Here is a 19,253-nt window from a genome sequence, read left to right on the forward strand (position 1 = left end):
TATTTGTGAACGTAAGTTACAACTACCATAGTAGTTAATACTTTTAGAGATGTGTACTTTGAGCCTGTAAAAAAAGTTTCTCCTACAGATTTTATCATTTATTGGAGGATCTTGCCTGCAGCAATTATTACTCTCATATTCTAAGAGTGACTTTCTATTCGCTCATTTATTTGACATTTATTGTTTAAAATTCTTCTCCAAGGCGATGTGTCCCTCATTTCCCATTTATTTACACATTCTATCGTTTATCAATATCAGTATAAACTCACAAACACTTATTTTAGTTTTTGGATTACAATTCAATATTACTGTTATTTATTTTGTTGCTCAAATTGTTCCAGGTTTGGCCACTGTAAGCTCTCTTGCAGGTTGGCTCTTGTATCATTTTGACACTTTTAAAAAAAATTATTCTTTACTTTCTGGCACTAAAAGGTGCTCCAAGCTCATAATGCATTTCCCTGCCTCAGCCCTAGAATCAATCAATCAATCATTTCTCCAAGGATTCTTGGTTCCTTTTATTGAAGAATGGGCAAATCGAATCCAACATTTTATAAAAAGTATTGTATACCATGACCAACTGGGATTTATTCCAGGTATGCAAAGCTGCTTCAACATTTGAAAATCAATTAATGTAATCCATTATATCACCAAGCTAAAGAAAAAAATTATGTGATCATATCAATAGATGCAGAAAAAGCATTTAACAAAATCCAATACACATTCACGATACAAATTCTCAGCGATGTAGGAATAAAGGTGAACTTACACAACTTGATAAACAACATCTATGTAAAACCTACAGCTAATATCACACTTAATGGTGAGAAACTGGATGCTTTCTTGCTAACGTCAGGAATAAGGCAAAGGTGTCCACTCTCACCTGTTCTATTGAACATTGTGCTGAAAGTCCTAGCTAATGCAATAAGGCAAGAAAAGGAAATAAAAGATATACAGATGGGAGGGAAGAAGAATGATATTTAGAAACCAAGATCTAGGCACTGGATATGTATCGTGCTACTGGATGTCAGTATTTTTAGGCCTTCTCTGTAGACAGAGCATGAAAATTTTATGTTTATAGATAATTTATCTATCTATCTACCTACCTACCTATCTACCATCTATCTATCTTTTTAAATAAATGAAAGTCTGTACTGATATCAAAGACTTCAATTTAGCACCATAGGGCCCATTATATCACTTCTCCTGGTTTATGTGAACATCTTTCTCTGAGAGTGAGAAACTTCTTTTGCTATGTTTTAAACTTCGTACAGATGACACCATACTGTATGTGTTCTTCTGAAACTTGCTTTTTTCACTAAGTAATTTTTATTCATTTATGCTGATACATTTAACTGTAGTTTGTTAATTTTACATGTTGCTTAAAATTCTATTTTATGAATGCAACCAAATTTATTCCTCTATTTCACCATTGAGAGCCATTTGAGTGATTTCTAGGTTTTTATTGTCGTTTCTGATTTTTATAAACAATGCTATTGAACAATTTGGTACATATTTCTTTAATATTCTGGATACTAATCCCTTGCAGGATATGTTTGTTGCAATTATTTTTGTCTATTCATAAAATGTATTTTCACTTACTTTATGATGTATTGTTCATTTTCTGTTTTAAGACATTCTTTTCTTACCTGAGGTCATTAAGATATGCTTTTTAATTTTTTTCTTAAATGTTTAAAGTTTGGTTTCTTAAATTTTTCTTCCTTAACCTATCTTAAATTGACTTTTGGATATTTGTGTAGTAAGAATCTAATTTATCCCATATGAATAATTAGTCATTACAGTACCAGTTACAGAATTGTAAGCCCTTTCCCCACTGGTCTACTATCCTAGCTTACTTACTATGTGTGAGTCTGTTCTTGGGCACTGTATTCTTTCTTTTCATCTATGTGTTCATTTGTGTGCCAAATCACCACTATATCATTATCTTTTCTTTATTTACGAATATCTCGGCTATTCTAAGTCCTTGGTCTTCCATATAAGTAGCAGAACCTGCTTTTCAAGTTCTACACACACACACACACACACACACACACACACACACACTTAATTTAATAAAAGTAAATTGGATCAGCAGACAATTTGAGATGAACGGACAATTTACCATACTAAGATTTCCTCTCCATGAGTATGATACGTCTCTCTACTATTTATACATATTTTTTAATCTACATCTACATTATTTTCTAGATCTTTTAATCAAATTTTAAAATTTTAAATATACTTTAGAGCAGTTTTAAGTGCATAGAAAAATTGAGAGGAAGGTACAGAGATTGCCCATATACTACTTGCTCCCACACGTGTATAGCTTTCCCCATTATCAATGTCCCCCACCAGAAGGGTACATTTGTCACAATTAATGAACCCACATTAACATACCATTATCACCCAAAGACCATACTTAACATTAGGGTTCACTCTTGGTGTCGTACATTCTACAGGTTTGCACAAATCTATAATGACATGTATCCACCATTATAGCGTCATACAGAATAGTTTCACTGCCCTAAGAATTTTCTGTACTACAGCTATTCATCCCTTCCTCCTCCATCCTTCCAACCACCAATCTTTTTACTGTCTCCATAGTTTTACCTTTTACAGAATTTCATATAGGTGAAATCACACACTATATAGACTTTTTGGATTGTTTTCTTTCAGTTAGTAATATATAAGTAAGGTTCCTCCATGTCTTTTTATGGCTTGATATCTCATTTTTTTTTTTTTAGCACTGAATAACATTCCATTGTTTGGATGTACCACAGTTTATTTATCTGTTCACTTACTGAAGAACATCTTAGTTACTTCCAAGTTTTGACCATTATGAATAAAGCTGCTATACACATCCTTATGCAGTTTTAGTGTGGACATGTTTTCAACCTCTTTTGGTAAATGCCAAGGAGCATGATTTCTGGATCGTATGGCAAGAGCACAGTTTTGTAAGAAACTGTCAAACTGTCTTCCAAAGTGGCTCTATCATTTTGTATTCCCATCAACAATGAATGAGAGTTAGGTGTGGTCAGTGTTCTGGATCTGGCCATCCTAGTAGGTGTGTAGCTGTAGCTCATTGCTTTAATTTGCGTTTCTGTCGTGACATATGATGTTGAGCATCTTTTCATATGCTTATTTGCCATCTGTGTATCTTTTTTGGTAAGGTGTGTCTGCTAAGGTTTTTGGCCGATTTTTGTAATTGGGTTGCTTGTTTTCTTATTGTTGAGTGAAAATTTTTTTTAAAAATATATATTTTAAGAGATTATATTTCATTATATTGAATTCTAGATGCCTTTAAATTTTTTTGCTACTGTAAAATATTTTTAAAAACTACTTTCTGTTTATTGCTGAGGTATATAAATTCAACTGACATTTCTTTATTGATTTTTTTTTTCAGAGATTGGCCCTGAGCTAACATCTGTTGCCAATCTTCCTCCTTTTTTCCTTTTTTCTTCCAAAAGCCCCAGTAGGTAGTTGCAAGTCATTGTTGTATATCCTTCTAGTTGCTCTATGTGGGACTCCGCCTCAGCATGGCTTGATGAGTGTTGCGTAGGTCTGCGTCCAGTATCCAAACTGGCGAACCCTGGGCCACTGAAGTAGAACATGCAAACTTAACTGCTATGCTGCCAGGCCGGCCCCTCTTTATTGATTTTTAAGTCCAGCAAGAAAGAATTGTTCATTTATAATCTTCACATCTTACCTAAAAATATTAGTTAATTTTGTGTCATTGCATTTTTTGATATCCCATATTGTTCAATAGAAGTTGTGATATGGTGATATCAGCATCACTGCTTTGTATCTGATTTCAAATATTTCTTATCAATCATGATATGTTCTATCTGAAGGATATCCTCTTCTTGTTTATAGTACAGTAACAGTTTTCTTTCTTTTTTGGAAGGTACACAGCATTCTGTCCTGCATAGGCTTATGGAGCCAATTCACCTAAGTTTGAATTCCAAATTTGACTACTTACTGGATGTGAGACCATATAAGTTACTTAACCTGTGCTTCAGTTCCATTACCTGTAAATGATAATAATAACAGTATATACATTATAGTATTGCTGTGAATATCAAATGGTTTAATATATGTTAGGTTATTAGGACAGTGCCTGACATACAATGAGCTATGCAAGTATAACTGTACTTTTATTCTCCTTCAACATTTTGATCTACGTCAGTAGATTTTCTAATGTTGAGCTGACATTGGCTTTCTGGAAAAAAAATGCTGCTAGTCTTTCTTCTTCCAATTTCTATTTGTTCTTTTATATTTACTTGTAGAAAATTGGGAAATATATGAGATTAAAGAGAAGGAAAGATTAAAAAGTAAAAGGAGCATACAATACCATTATTAGGAATTGACACTGTTAACACTTTGGCATTTATGTTTTTTTGGGTGTTTTTCCTAGAATTGGCATCACATATATAGATAATTTTAAACTTCATTTTTTCTTTCAAATATCATCTGTCATATATTTTCTTATGCTATTAAATGATACTTTATGTAGCACAGAAAACAATGCAAAGCTATGCTAAATTCCCGTGCAATCACATTCCACAGAACTGTTCAGAATTTCTGGAAAAATGAAGAACTCTTTCCAAATGACATCAATTGCTATACATTATCATATATTGATCATTAAGCATAGGTGTTATATGATCTCTAAGAATTCTTTGATAATCCAACTGAAAAAGAAAATAAAATTATCCTAACCACACGTAAAACATACCAGTGACTTACCTCAATTTACAGGCTGCAAATTTCCCTGTGATAGTGAATTTCTAGTGACCTCTGTCTTTTCATAAACAAAACAAGACACTGGAAATGTTTTCGCTGTCTGCTACTATCTCTTCAATCTCCTAATTTCCTGGCTATGTGCTAAATGCTATTAGGTTCTCTTCTTACGATAAGTACATTCTTTCCTAGATTACAGTGAGATATGAACCTTTGTCATATAACAAATGCTGTTAATAGATAATTTTCATTAATGGACATATTTATTTTGAAAAAGCAATATTTATTTTACACTTACAAGAAAGTCATATAGAAATGCTAGTCACAGAAGAAAAACTCCATTATTGTATTTATTTTCTATTACTGCTTCAACAAATTGCCACACACTTAGTGACTTAAACAACACAAATTTATTATCTTATATATCTTCTGTAGTTGAAAAGTCCAAAATGAGTCTCACTGGGCTAAAATCGAGGTAGGAGCAGAGCTGGGTTCCTTTCTGGAGGCTCTGGGGGAGAATTTGGTCTCTTCTGTCTTTTAGAGACTGCCAACATTCTTTGGCTCATGGTCCCATTCTTCCATCTTCAAAGCCAGACACACTGCATTTCTGGTCACTGTTCCACAGCCACATCCCCCTCTGCCGTCTGTGGTCACACAATTACAAGATCCAGGGATTAGGCCGTGGACACGAGGGGGAGGGCATTTTTCTGTCTTCTACATCCTAATGGTTAAAAAAATAGACTTTTTGTGATAGGAATTATTAAATTTAATATCTATGAAGCAGAAAAAACATTATAAAGACCTTATAAAGGCAAATCCACAGAAGAAAATTTAGACAGTAATAAGTTTATGTTTTGATATGCTGTGCTTTTCCCTCTATAATCAAAACACATGATATTTTAAATCTTGGAATTTTAGCCTTAACATTGGACCATTATGAACTTCAGGGAGCAACCTCTCTCTTTTGGAATCTTTAATTCAGATCTATATTATCTTGGCCAAATCTTGGGGCCTCATCTATTTCAGGGATCAGAATTTTAATGCCAGTTTGTTGGATCTCAAAGCCTGAGAGTTTAAAACTTAGGGTGTAGTACTTGACACAGGTTTTGGGGTGACAAATTGGGACCATATAAATCAGTAAGTTGATGTTTACTGTCAACTTTTAGAAGGTAACAACTTAACTTCTTCAGGTAAAAAAATAATGTATTCAATTTACATTTTAATTGGAATAGATGACATTTAGGTCCCCAGAGAAATCTTAACCCCTGTGGTCTATCCTTTGTGTGTTTGATGTGCCTGAAGGCCTTTGCTCTTTCCTCCACGCCAGTCATTAAAGCCAGATCAGGCTCTTTCACATCTCAGGAGGTCGAGTCACCACACTGTCGAGAAAAGGCCCAGCAACAGAGAGTAGAAAGCTCATCATCTAATTATTCACATCTTTCAACTCTCATTAAGGAACATTTTTAAGTCCCACAGAGTTATTTCAGCATAGCCATAACTGCCACATTGGGTGATTGTCAAATATTCTAACTGTGGCTGTCAGAAAAACAAACAACCCCCTAGATCAAAAGCCCAGTGGGCTGGGCTGGTTCTTTTGGCACTAATACTTTGATTTGGGACAAGTCCTTTCCCATGTGGAGGTTTAACACTCATTAGCTTTTTTACTTGGGGAAAATGACACAATCCTGTTTTTTCATATAAAATGGAGATAGCAATACTTAACACTTAGAGTAGAGTGATATTTAAATGGCTTTAGCTGACCAGGATTATCGCAGAGATTCAACAAGTATTAGTTGTGTATCTCTGACCACCCTATTTAAAGAAGGTCCTGCCTTCATTTATTTCATAGCATTTATTAATAAGTATAATTAATTATTGTCTTATCTTTTCTCTACTTTGTTTATTGGACCACGTTTGTCAACAAAAATATCTGAAATACAAGAATTTAGTTTGAAAAACTCTATTGCTCATATAATTTGCAAACCAGGGAGAGGTAGCCTCCAAAACAAATTGAAAGTACGTTCCAGGGAGGGTGTGGACGGGCAAAGCTTATAAAGGCAAACACCATAGACGACAGGGATCGTCTTGAAAGCCCTCCGATCCGTCGGTTCCCCTACAGATACTGGTGTTCTGAAATCTGCTATATCAGGCTTATGGCTGTCCGCCAGGAAGGAACACTCAGCCTCAGGTTCAGGTGCAAGTGGGAGTTTTTGGAGGACAGAGTGTGTGACTGCGCCTGGGCCCTGGCGTGGCTGCTTTGCCTGTTTTGTTTCAGGAACCAGTTAGCCACACAGAGTTCATTTTGTCTTTCCCTTTTAGGAGTCCTCTGTCTTTTATTTAATCCCACACGTTTCGTGAAGACAAAAACTGTATTTTTCTTATGTGTATCTGGTATCCAGCACAGTTTAATGTACTTAGCATAAGCTCAGTATTTTCTAAGTGAATCAATTTCCTCTACAAGCTCCCTTACATGTCTTAATTCCACGACTATGAGTCTTAAGAAGCTTACCCATCAAAATTGTGAGCATTGGCACACAGTTTTAAACTGACTGTCTGAATGATCGCTGGTGCCTCCTGTTGGAATTAGATAAGACCTGAATACAGATAACCAGGCACCAAGGAAAGAAAAATCCCTGACTGTGTGCGAGACTCAAGGGTTTCTAGACTGCGGGAGAGGAGGCCTCAGAAGAGTCAGTACCCTGTTTGAGTCAAGGCAGTGTGCCTGGTCCAGGCATATGAAAGAGGAAAGTGCTGGAATCCAAATTTGGAATATTGAGGTTGCACAGTTCTGAACAGGTAAAACCTGCTTAACCATTTGATTGAAAATTGAAAACAAAAATGTTCAAGAAGCTATACTCCAGTTACAGTGGATTCAAAGAAGTAATCAACAGATTTGTGTGTGTGTGTGTATGTGAGGAAGGTTGTCCCTGAGCTAACATCTGTGCCAGTTTTCCTCTATTTTGTATACGGGATGCCACAGCATGGCTTGATAAGCTGTGAGTAGGTCCACGTCCAGGATCCAAACCTGCAAACCCTGGGCCGCGGAAGCAGAGCATGCAGACTTAACCACTACACCTCTAGGCTGGCCCCTCAACAGATATTTTTAACCAAAATAGAATCTACTGTGAAGTTAATGAAGCTTGTACTTCAATTGTACAGGTTCCTCCCAAGGCCTTGGTGTGACTCTAGCAATCAGTTTGCATGAATATGTGTTCTTATAAAATTTGCAATGCCACATTTTTAATACTTTCTCTCTCCTACCACCCCCAATAGTTTAGCTATTTGGCCCCATCTTTTCCTCATCTTTTAAATCCAACCTCTTTGATCATCCTGAGAAGTTCTGTCTGGAAGATAAACTGAGCTGTGGCCTCACTCCAAGAAGGAAACATCAGGGCCCCCTGTACCGTGTGGGCTGATGGCCCCTGAGCTATAGGGCTTGCCCCTGGGATCTGTATTTTCAGGGCGACATTGACCACATCCTGAGGAGAACCACCAGAGTCTTAAGGAGATTGTTGTATTCACTCACAGGGAGAATATTTGGAAGAACAGTGCATACGTGGCTTCAAGGGAGGCTCTTGGGCACGTAGTCACACCCTGGGACTTTCAACTTGGACTGGGAGGAATGAAAAAGTGAAAATAGTTTTTTTGTCATCTTGAAGAAATCAATTCAAATTTATGGGCTTCTATTTGCTCAATTTGTAAAGTATGAAGTTGGAACTTTGAATCCTAATAATAACACAAAACCTAAGCTTTTAGTATGTGTGAGGCACTGTGATAATCACATTGAATCCTCAGGAAACCTAAATTAACTCAAAATGGCCTGCATATAAAAGATAAAACTATAAAACTACTAAAGGAAAATATACGGATAATTCTTTAGGAGCTTGGATTTGTTTCTGGATTTTCAGACTTTGACACCAAAATCATAATCAACAAAAGAGAAAAAATAGATAAATTATACTTCATTAAAATTAAAAACTTTGGTCCATCGTGAAAAGACAATATACAAAGTGGAAGAAAATATTTGCAAATCATATATCAAATAAAGGTTTGGTATCTAGAACATATGAAGAACTCTTACAACTCAACAACAAAAAGACAGACAATCCAATTTAAAAAAATGGGCAATGGATTCAACAGATATGTCTCTAAAGAAAATATGCAAATGGCCAACAAGTACATGAAAAACATTTAACTGCCTTGGTCATTATGTAAATACAAATTGAAAATACAAAAAGATGTCATTTCATATACACTAGGATGGTTAGAATAGAAAAAATATGAAATTAATAAGTATTAACAAGGATATGGAGAAATAGGAACCCTCGTACATTAATTGTGGGGATGTAAAATCATGCAACTGCTATGGAAAACAGTTTGGCTGTTATTCTAAAAGAAGCATAGAATTACTATATGACACTACAATTCATCTCCTACATATATACTCAAGAGAAATAAAAACATATGTCAAGTTTCTATGGCTACACAGAAATTTGTACACAAATATTTATAGCAGCATTATTCTTAATAGCCAAAAGATGGAAACAACCTAAATGTTCATCGATGGAAGAGTGGATAAACAAATTGTGATACATACATACAATGGAATATTATTCAGCCATAAAAAGAGATAAGGTACTGATAAATGCTACAACTTGGACGAACCTTGAAAATATTATGCTAAGTGAAAGTATCCAGCACAAAATGCCACATAATTCTATGATTCATTTTATATGAAATGTCCAGAATAGGCAAATCCATAGAGACAGGAAGCAGATTAGTGGTTGCCAGAGGATGGGGGGAAGTAGGAATGGGGAGTAATGACTTAGAGGGTACGGAGTATTCTTCTGGGGTGATCAAACATATTGAAACTAAAGAGAGGTGGTGGTTCACAACGTTATGAATGCGTTAATGGCCACTGAATCACGCACTTAGAGATCATGAATCACGCACTTAGAAATCATTAATTGTATGTAATATGAATTTCACCTCAATAAAAAAAGCATCATCGTAATTTGCTGTATAAACACCTTAAAAAAGAAAAACTATATAGTCATCTCAACATGAATGGAGACAGAATTTGTCAAAATCCAACATCCATTCTTGAAAACCTCTCAGCAAAATAGTAATGGGAGGGGACTCCTTCAACTGCATAAAGGGTGTCTGTGAAAATGCTATCCAGTATTAACCCAACTTAATGCTGGAAGACTGAATGCTCCCCCTAAAGTGGTGAAAAAGATGAGATTGTCTACTTTCTCTGTATAATAAGATGGGAGTGGATATAGGCCACTGAAAGAAAACATAACCAGCTGGAATAGGGATGTTGTCAGCCATGGCAAGGGAACTACGAGGGAGATATTCTCTGCACCTGTAAGAGAAAGAGCCATGTATAAATACCTGCAAAGCCCAGGAGAGCCTTGATGTTGGATCAGCACAACGGAACCAATCAAGTAAGAACTTTCCAGGAGAGCTGCCAATAGGGTTAGCACAGTTTTGGAGGAGGAATAGAAGCACTAGATGAGAAAGAGAGTAGAAGGTAATGTTCCCCTTTCACTGACCAGTCTCCCCCCCCCCCCCCCCAGGGAGGCCTCTACGGGAGGATGAGAGAAGCATTTCCTTTAAAGCAAGAATTAAATTTTGGGTATCACAGAAAACACTGGCCACTCATGTGAAGTGACCAGAGAACTGTGTGTATTCCCTAAGAGAGGGCAGACATCTATGGGACATCTACAAGGTTTCATCTAAAAACCCTGTCCCACACAGTGCAAGGGCAGTGCAAGATAGAATAAAATCTCATTATGATCGCATTCTGCAAATTGGGCCCATGCAGTGTAGAACTAATACTAGACTAGAACTAATACTAATACTAGAAAAAAGGAGAAATCAATATTGTTCAGCCTTCCTCGATAGACATCAGTATTATGATCCAGGCTAAGAATTCCTCATATAAATAGTCACATTGTCTGCCTTTGAATGTTCTTTCCATCAGACAACTCACAGAAAGGAATAGTTATTCTGAATAAGGCATTAGGCATTTCTACATCCCCTGGAAAATATAAATATCAAGACAGCACCTCGTTGTTAGAAATCCTGGTTTCTAACAATTGTGCTCTCTTGGATTTTCAGTTGTTTGGTTTCAGCTTAGATGTACATCTTTACCTCCTATGGCACATTGCATTGTGCTGGAGAAGAAAAACCAGACAAGACCACTGATTGTTCTTGAAATAAGCAGCCTGCATTAGCACGTCCATATCTCGGCTTGAAATGCTCCTTCCAATGGCTGATGTTAATATCTTGCTGCCTGCACTTTATTTAAGAGCCATCGTCTACCATAAAGCCTCTTCTCATTCTCACAGCCTGAACATGATTTTCCTCTCTTTTAAATTGTATATCAGTTTTCCATCCAATTCTACCACAAGATTTTTATCATTCCACCACGGCTGCAAAACTGTAAGTTTAGAGCCATGTTTACATGCCAAATGGCCTGCTATAGCAGATGGTGCTCAATAAATTCCTGTCCAATGAATAAATGAATGAATGAATGAATGAGTGGAGTTGAAGGAGCAAATCAAGGAAGAGAGTTATTCTAACATTTCCCTCTTACAGGGGTAGAAATAATGAGCCACATTAATGATCCGTGGCTGGCAGTCTAGGCAGTAGAGGGACCACATTGGGACAGAAGTCTCACACCCACAGCCTTTGTCAAACATTTTACCCATGCTCCACTACAAAGCTCGTAACACTCTGATTCCACTTCCTGAGAGAATTACAAAGTGGAAGGGAAAGATCATCTAATTTAATATCTGATATAATTCCAAAGAGGCACAATCCACTAGTTTCTTGGCCCTGAACAGTTTTTCAGTGGTGGTAGTCACATCTGCCTTACGTGTTTAGAGAAGAATAAAGCACTGTCAGTAACTGACGATGCTTTTATTAAAGTGTTCAAAGCAGAGGACGCATCTTACTTGCTAAATACTTTATCAGTACTGAATTTTTTAAGAAACCTCTTTCCTTAAATCGGTAATCATCATTTAAACAGCACAATGTTTGCTATCTCCTGCATTGCTTTCATTGCACATGTGTTAGTTCAAGATCACCAAAGATCTCCTTTCTTCATCTGCCTTGCGTTGCTGGCCATCAAATAAAGAAACATATATCTGAAAGTTGACTTCTTTTGTCTGTTTGGCTGATATTTATTAAACAAATACTGATGGTTGACAGTTATTAAACATTTGTTATGTACCACACTTTTAAAAATTATTTTATATGCATTACCTCATTGGCTGTATCCATTCCCAAAGCGTGAACACAGTTATGATCTCAGTTTTACAGATGGCAAGACAGAATCTTGAAAGGGTCACAATCTATCACGTGTTGGTGGATCTGATACAAAAAAAAAATCTGAATGCAAAGCCTATGCTCTTTAGAGCTGTGCTATTAGCACCTCTGTGACTTCAGGGGCAGGGGCAAAGTACATTGATTTAACTCTTAGATTGTACCAGGCACTGTGCTGCTTTGTCAAAGCTGCTTGCTAATATTCTTAAAAAACTTCTGAAACTTTGCCATTTGTGTTTCTTCCCCCCGAACATTTTAAACACCACTGTCCTTCCAATCTCCTAAATGGATGCTTCTCTCCTTCCATCCTTCTCTCCTTCCTCCTTCTCTCCTTCCCCACCCTGTGAGAAAGTCAACATTATCTTGGTTCTCCAGTGGCTTTCCTGCGGTCATTTTCCTTGACCTTTTTCATAATAAGCCCTTTGAAAATCAGGCATCCAGAGACACCTGTTTCTTCATATTTTCCTGGTCACTCAAGGATGTGTGACTGAGTTCCCAACACCAAAGGCAGCTCACTGCCTTCCTTTTCACTCCACCCGGGTAGTGTTCCCTACACTGCATCCATTTTCAACGTGTATGCTCTAAACACATGACTTGTTATCCTTCACTTCTGGTCATTGTGAAGACAATTTCATCTTCACTCTTTGATGCTGCCCATCTTTTCTCACTGCTTCAGTTGTTGTTGTTGTTACATGCCTTCAAGTTGGCTCTGACTCCCAGTGACCCTATGAATGAGTGATGGCCACAATGTCCTGTCCTCAACAGACCTACTCAGGTTCTGTAGACTCATGTGTATGGCTTCTTTTATGGAGTCAATCCGTCTCATATTTGGTCTTCCTCTTTTCCTGTTGCCTTTTAGTTTTCCCAGCATTATTGTCTTTTCCAGAGAAGCCTGCCTTCTCAGGATGTACTCAAAGTGGGACAGCCTCCGTTTTACCATTTTTGCCTACAGCAATAGTTCAGGCTTAATTTGCTCTAGGACCCACTAGTTCATCTTTCTGGCAGTCCAGGGTATCTGTAGGGCTCTCGTCTAACACCGCATTTCAAATGAATCAATTTTTTTCCTCTCGGCCTTCCTCACGGCCCAGCTTCGTACCTGCACATGTCATTGGAAATACAAGGGTGTGGATAATCTTGGCCTTGGTCTCTAACGATACTTCCTTACACTTCGTGATCTTTCCTAATTCTTCCACTGCTGCCCTTCCAAGTCACAGTCTTCTCTTGATTTCTTGGCTCCCATGCATTTTCTGCATTCCTCCATACCCCTGTGGTTTACATACAGACATATGACAATGAGGGTTAAATGTTCGGAGCTGGGGTGTTAGGGTAGTGTGTGCAGAGAAACAAGTTGTGACCTAAGAGTGGGATGTTGAAATAATTTAGAGGTGAAAGTTACCGTATTTGAGAATGCCAAGAATCTGTGTAGACTGAAATTAGTTGAAGTGGTCACGCGGCCACTGAAGTCAGTCAATATGATAGAGTGACATAAAGGTGAGGTCTCAAAGCCCCTGATTCTTCCTATGATAAGAAGAAGAAAATATTCTAACATTTTGAACGTACTTTTAGCAAAATAGGGAGCACATAATAGTATAGCTTGTTTTCTTTTTCTTCTCAACTGTGTGAAAAATCTATGCAAAATGTCTTCCCGTCTTCTTCAGAGTCCACAGTCTTATCAATAGCTTATAAGAACCTAGAGAATCCTCCCCAGCTCACTGCTAACAATGCCCCCTGCCCCTTTGCCAACACGCCAACCATGTTCCTGCCTGCCTCAGGGCCTCTGCAAATGTTCTTCACTCCACCATCAATACTATTTTCCCAGATATCTGAATGGCTCAATCTTTTTCTTCCTTCAAGACGTTGCTCAAATACAACTTTCTCTATAAGGCCTTTCCTGATTACTATCTTTAAAACTACAATCCTCGGCCCCTTTTCTGTATCACTTCCCAGGCTTTATAATTCTTCACAGTATTTATCACCTTCTATCATACTATATAATTTACCTATTTAATTTGTTCATTATTTGCCTCTCTCTGCTAAAATGCAATTTTCAGAAGGTGAAGCTTTTGCTTATTGGGTTCTTTGCTATATCCCCAAAGCCTAGAACAGTGCCTGTCACATACTAAATATTATTTGTTTAATAAATGAATGAATAAATGATGTAGAGAAGATTTTTGTATTTTGATCTTTTTGTCTGCTGTACATCTAATTAGTTTTTAATTTATTATAAGCTTCAACTGTGAAACCTACCTCTTTGAATATCAGAAAGCTCCTTACCCTTTTTAATCTGCAAGTTAACCAGATTCTTCCACACTTGATTAAATAATTCTGGTGATTTTAACAACTGGCCTATGTTGCCCTGTGATAGATGCATTTGCTATGGTAGATATTAACGTTTTTTGAAATGCTCCTAAGACCATGCTGCATAAATAATTTTCAAGATTATATGGATATTATAAAAAAAACATCCTAGCATGTATGCATTAACAGATTATCAAGTTTGTGGAAGGGAATTCTTAAAACAGGAAAAAGAAAATAGTGCAAAATAACAATCACCCATAAACTCACCTCTTTCCATAACTATTATTACCACTTTATGTACACACATTCACACTGACACAGCCCTACATACCTGCAAGTGCTCTGTTTTGTTCACATTATTCCTAAATCTTCTCTCACCTCTCGCTAGAACTCTTCCCAACACCCTAAAGCTAGTCTCGGAGCTGGAAAGGCTCCCGGAATTGTGGCTGCTGGCCAGAGGGCAGCGACTCCTTTGTTGGCCTCAGACATTCACATCTCTTGGCAATTTATCTTATTAAGGATCTACACATGTCCATTCTTGAGAATTTTAAAAACATGAAATCATAAATATGTAAAGAAAAATCTTACATAATTCCAAAATTAGAAATGAGATCTATCCCTCAAAAAATTTTTGATGTTTACTTCTAGAAATCTATTAATGTATTTTTATCTGTATGTGTATCTTTTCACAGAATTGAGGTCATTTGGTACATCCTGTTTGTAATCTACTTTTTTTCATGTAGTAATAACTGTGAACATTTTCCTATCCAGTTAATCTTCCTGTTTATTGCCTCAATGCCATTTATCACATACCCCAATGGAGTTATTAAGAAGACTGCTACAACTAAAGTCACAGAATAATCAATCTGGATGCTAAATGAAATCTAAAACACATCAGATTTTCCTTCCCTTATTTGTGGTAAATACTGTTGTCTCTCCCATTTGGCCTCTAGCTGTGATTTATGTTCTTGACGAATTTTCATCCAGGAGAGAAAAATGATACCACACTTTTCACTCGCAGTTTTTTACAATGTGTGATGTTTTTGACAGCATCTCACTGCTCTCCCCGACCAACAAATGACAGTGTGGTTGACTGGCCTGTGTCTACCGTTGCTCCACCCCCGTTGCCAACGTTCTCCCATGGCTATCCCAGCAGGGAGACTGTATGAGCGTGGAAACAAGTTGGTGTAGTAAAAGCTGCCACAATAAATAACATATTAAACAACTTTTTGTCCCCCTTAGTTACAAATTTAGCTTGTATTACAGTTTCTCTGGAATTACAAATGAAAACCACGGGACATCGCTTCACACACACGTTTGGGAGAAATTAATAATTCTTACATTTTAGATGTCAGCAAAGATGTGAAGCAAGAGGAATTCTTAGAGACAATGCTCATAGAAAGAGAAATTACTTTAGAAGTCTTTTTGAAGTTATCAATTAAAGTTTAATGGCCAAAGATGCAACATTTTCAGGCATAGAACAGTTCCCTGCAGGAACATTTGCATATTTGCACCTTGATAAACATACAAAAGGGTTAATAGCAGCAGCATTTGTAACAGGAAAAGAATAAAGCAAGCCAAGGACATGTTGACAAAAGTATGGATAAAGACGTTGTGGAATATTTATTCGACAGAATGTTACACAGCAGTGAAAATCGATTCTGCCAGAAACACGGCTGAGGACAAATCTCACAAACTATGTTGAGTGAAAGGAATCAGGCACAGGCTTATGTGAACTCTGATGCCTGGAAGGTTTAAATGCCCTGCTCACGAGAGTGGAATATACAGGACCTGGACCCAAGGTATCTAAGATAAGAGTGCAGTTGCTCAACCGGTACACTGACCAACGGACTCAGCAAGCATGAGGGGAAGAAGAAAGAAAGGAAATCACCTAAAAGTAGGTTAAGGAGAAAATGGGAGACGAAGAAGCAGAGAAAGGTAGTGTACTCTCCTCTTCCCAGAGGCATGGCTATGAAGGGAAGGAAATAGACAGGGTGTTAGCCAGATGAGGTTATACAGTTAGAGAAAGAGTTTTGTCTATGGAAGAAACATACATAGTTTCATATGTTAAAATATAAGGGCCAGTGGGAGGGAGTGTTTTGAAAAGGCCAAAGGGAAGGAGATGATTCATTCAGTGTGGTTCCTGAGGAGGCAGGTGGATGGCCAGAAAAAACATCTGTGCCATTTCAGTAGCTGCAAAGGATGTGAGCATGGGGGCAAAGAGACAAGAGTAGAGGAGTAGGGGCAGGGGGTGGAAGTATTTTGTTAATTTAATTTTTATAAAAGGAATGCATCCAGGTGGTATAAATTGTCAAATACTAGTATAAGCATTGCGGCAAATATTAACTGGAACTCATGTTCCCCATTATCCCACTCTGGAGTTCCCTCACCAAACTAACTTTCGTAGCTGTCTCGTCTATGTTTATTTGCATAGTGACCAAACAGCCTGTGCCACTATCTCTTGTTATGCCAATTTTAATTTTTTTTATTGATGTTTTAATGGTTTCTAACATTGTGAAATTTTGGATTGTACATTTTTGTTTGTCTATCACCACATATATGACTCCCTTCACCCCTTGTGCCCACCCCCCACCCCCACTGCCCTGGTAACCACAGTCCAGGTTTCTCTGTCCATGTGTTGGTTTATATTCCACATATGAGTGAGATCATACAGGGTTTGTCTTTCTCTTTCTGGCTTATTTCACTTAACATAATACGCTCCAGGCCCAGCCATGTTGTTGCAAATGGGACGATTTTGTCTTTTTTTATGGCTGAGTAGTATTCCATTGTATATATATACCACATTTTCTTAATCCAATCGTCAGTCGAGGGACACTTAGGTTGCTTCCACTTCTTGGCTATGGTGAATAATGCTGCAATGAACATAGGGGTGCATAAGCCTCTTTGGATTGTTGATTTCAGGTGCGTTGGATAGATTCCCAGTAGTGGGATGGCTGGATCATAGGGCATCTCTATTTTTAATTCTTTGAGGAATCTCCATACCGTTTTCCATAGAGGCTGCACCAGTTTGCATTCCCACCAGCTGTGTATGAGGGTTCCTGTTTCTCCACATCCTCTCCAACATTTGTTGTCTTTTGTCTTGGTGATTATAGCCATTCTAACGGGCGTGAGGTGGTATCTTAGTGTTGTTTTGATTTGCATTTCCCTGATGATTAGTGATGTTGAGCATCTTTTCATGTGCCTATTGGCCATCTGTATATCTTCCTTGGAGAAGTGTCTGTTCATTTCCTCTGCCCATTTTTTGATCGGGTTGTTTGTTTTTTTGTTGTTCAATTGCGTGAGTTCTTTATATATTATGGAGATCAACCCCTTGTCAGATGTATGTTTTGCAAATATTCTCTCCCAGCTGGTTGGTTGTTTGTTCATCTTGATGCTGGTTTCATTTGTCTTATAAAAGCTCTTTAATCTGATAAAGTCCCACTTGTTTATTTTTTCTTTGGTTTCCCTAGTCTGGGTAGGCATGTCATCCGAAAAGATTCCTTTAAAACCAATGTCAGATAGTGTGTTGCCTATATTTTCTTCTATGAGTTTTATAGTTTCAGGTCTCACCTTCAGGTCTTTGATCCATTTTGAGTTAATTTTTGTGAATGGCGATAGCACATGGTCCACTTTCATTCTTTTGCATGTGGCTGTCCAGTTTTCCCAACACCATTTATTGAAGAGACTTTCCTTTCTCCATTGCATGTTCTTAGCACCTTTGTCGAAAATTAGCTGTCCGTATATGTGTGGTTTTATTTCTGGGCTTTCAATTCTGTTCCATTGATCTGTGTGTCTGTTTTTGTACCAGTACCATGCTGTTTTGATTACTATTGCTTTGTAGTATGTTTTGAAGTCAGGAATTGTGATGCCTCCTGCTTTGTTCTTTTTCTTTAGGATTTCTTTAGCTATTCGGGGTCTTTTGTTGCCCCATATAAATTTTAGTATTCTTTTTTCTATTTCTGTGAAGAATGTCATTGTGATTCTGATTGGGATTGCATTGAATCTGTAGATTGCTTTAGGTAATATAGACATTTTAACTATGTTTATTCTTCCAATCCACGTGCATGGGATATCTTTCCATTTCTTTATGTCATCGTGGATTTCCCTCAATAATGTCTTGTAGTTCTCATTGTATAGGTCCTTCACCTCCTTGGTAAGATTTATTCCTAGGTATTTTATTCTTTTTGATGCAATTGTAAATGGTATTATCTTTTTGAGCTCTCTGTTAGTTCATTATTAGCATATAGAAATGCAACTGATTTTTGTAGATTGATTTTGTACCCTGCAACTTTGCTGTAGTTGTTGATTGTTTCTAATAGTTTTCCAACAGATTCTTTAGGGTTTTCTATATATACAATCATGTCATCTGCAAATAGTGAGAGTTTCACTTCTTCGTTACCTATTTGGATTCCTTTTATTCCTTTTTCTTGCCTAATTGCTCTGGCCAAAACCTCCAGTACTATGTTGAACAGGAGTGGTGAGAGTGGGCAGCCCTGCCTCGTTCCTGTTCTCAGAGGAATGGCTTTCAGTCTTTCCCCGTTGAGTATGATGTTAGCTGTGGGTTTGTCATATATGGCCTTTATTATGTTGAGGTACTTTCCTTCTATTCCCATTTTATTGAGAGTTTTTATCATAAATGGATGTTGTATCTTGTCAAATGCCTTCTCTGCATCTATTGAGATGATCATGTGGTTTTTATTCTTTGTTTTGTTGATGTGATGTATCACGTTGATTGATTTGCGGATGTTGAACCATCCCTGCGTCTCTGGTATAAATCCCACTTGATCATGGTGTATGATCTTTTTAATATATTGTTGTATTCGGTTTGCCAATATTTTGTTGAGGATTTTTGCATCAATGTTCATCAGCGATATTGGCCTGTA

This window comes from Diceros bicornis, chromosome 41 (genome assembly GCF_020826845.1).
Source record: "Diceros bicornis minor isolate mBicDic1 chromosome 41, mDicBic1.mat.cur, whole genome shotgun sequence".
Taxonomy (NCBI): domain Eukaryota; kingdom Metazoa; phylum Chordata; class Mammalia; order Perissodactyla; family Rhinocerotidae; genus Diceros; species Diceros bicornis.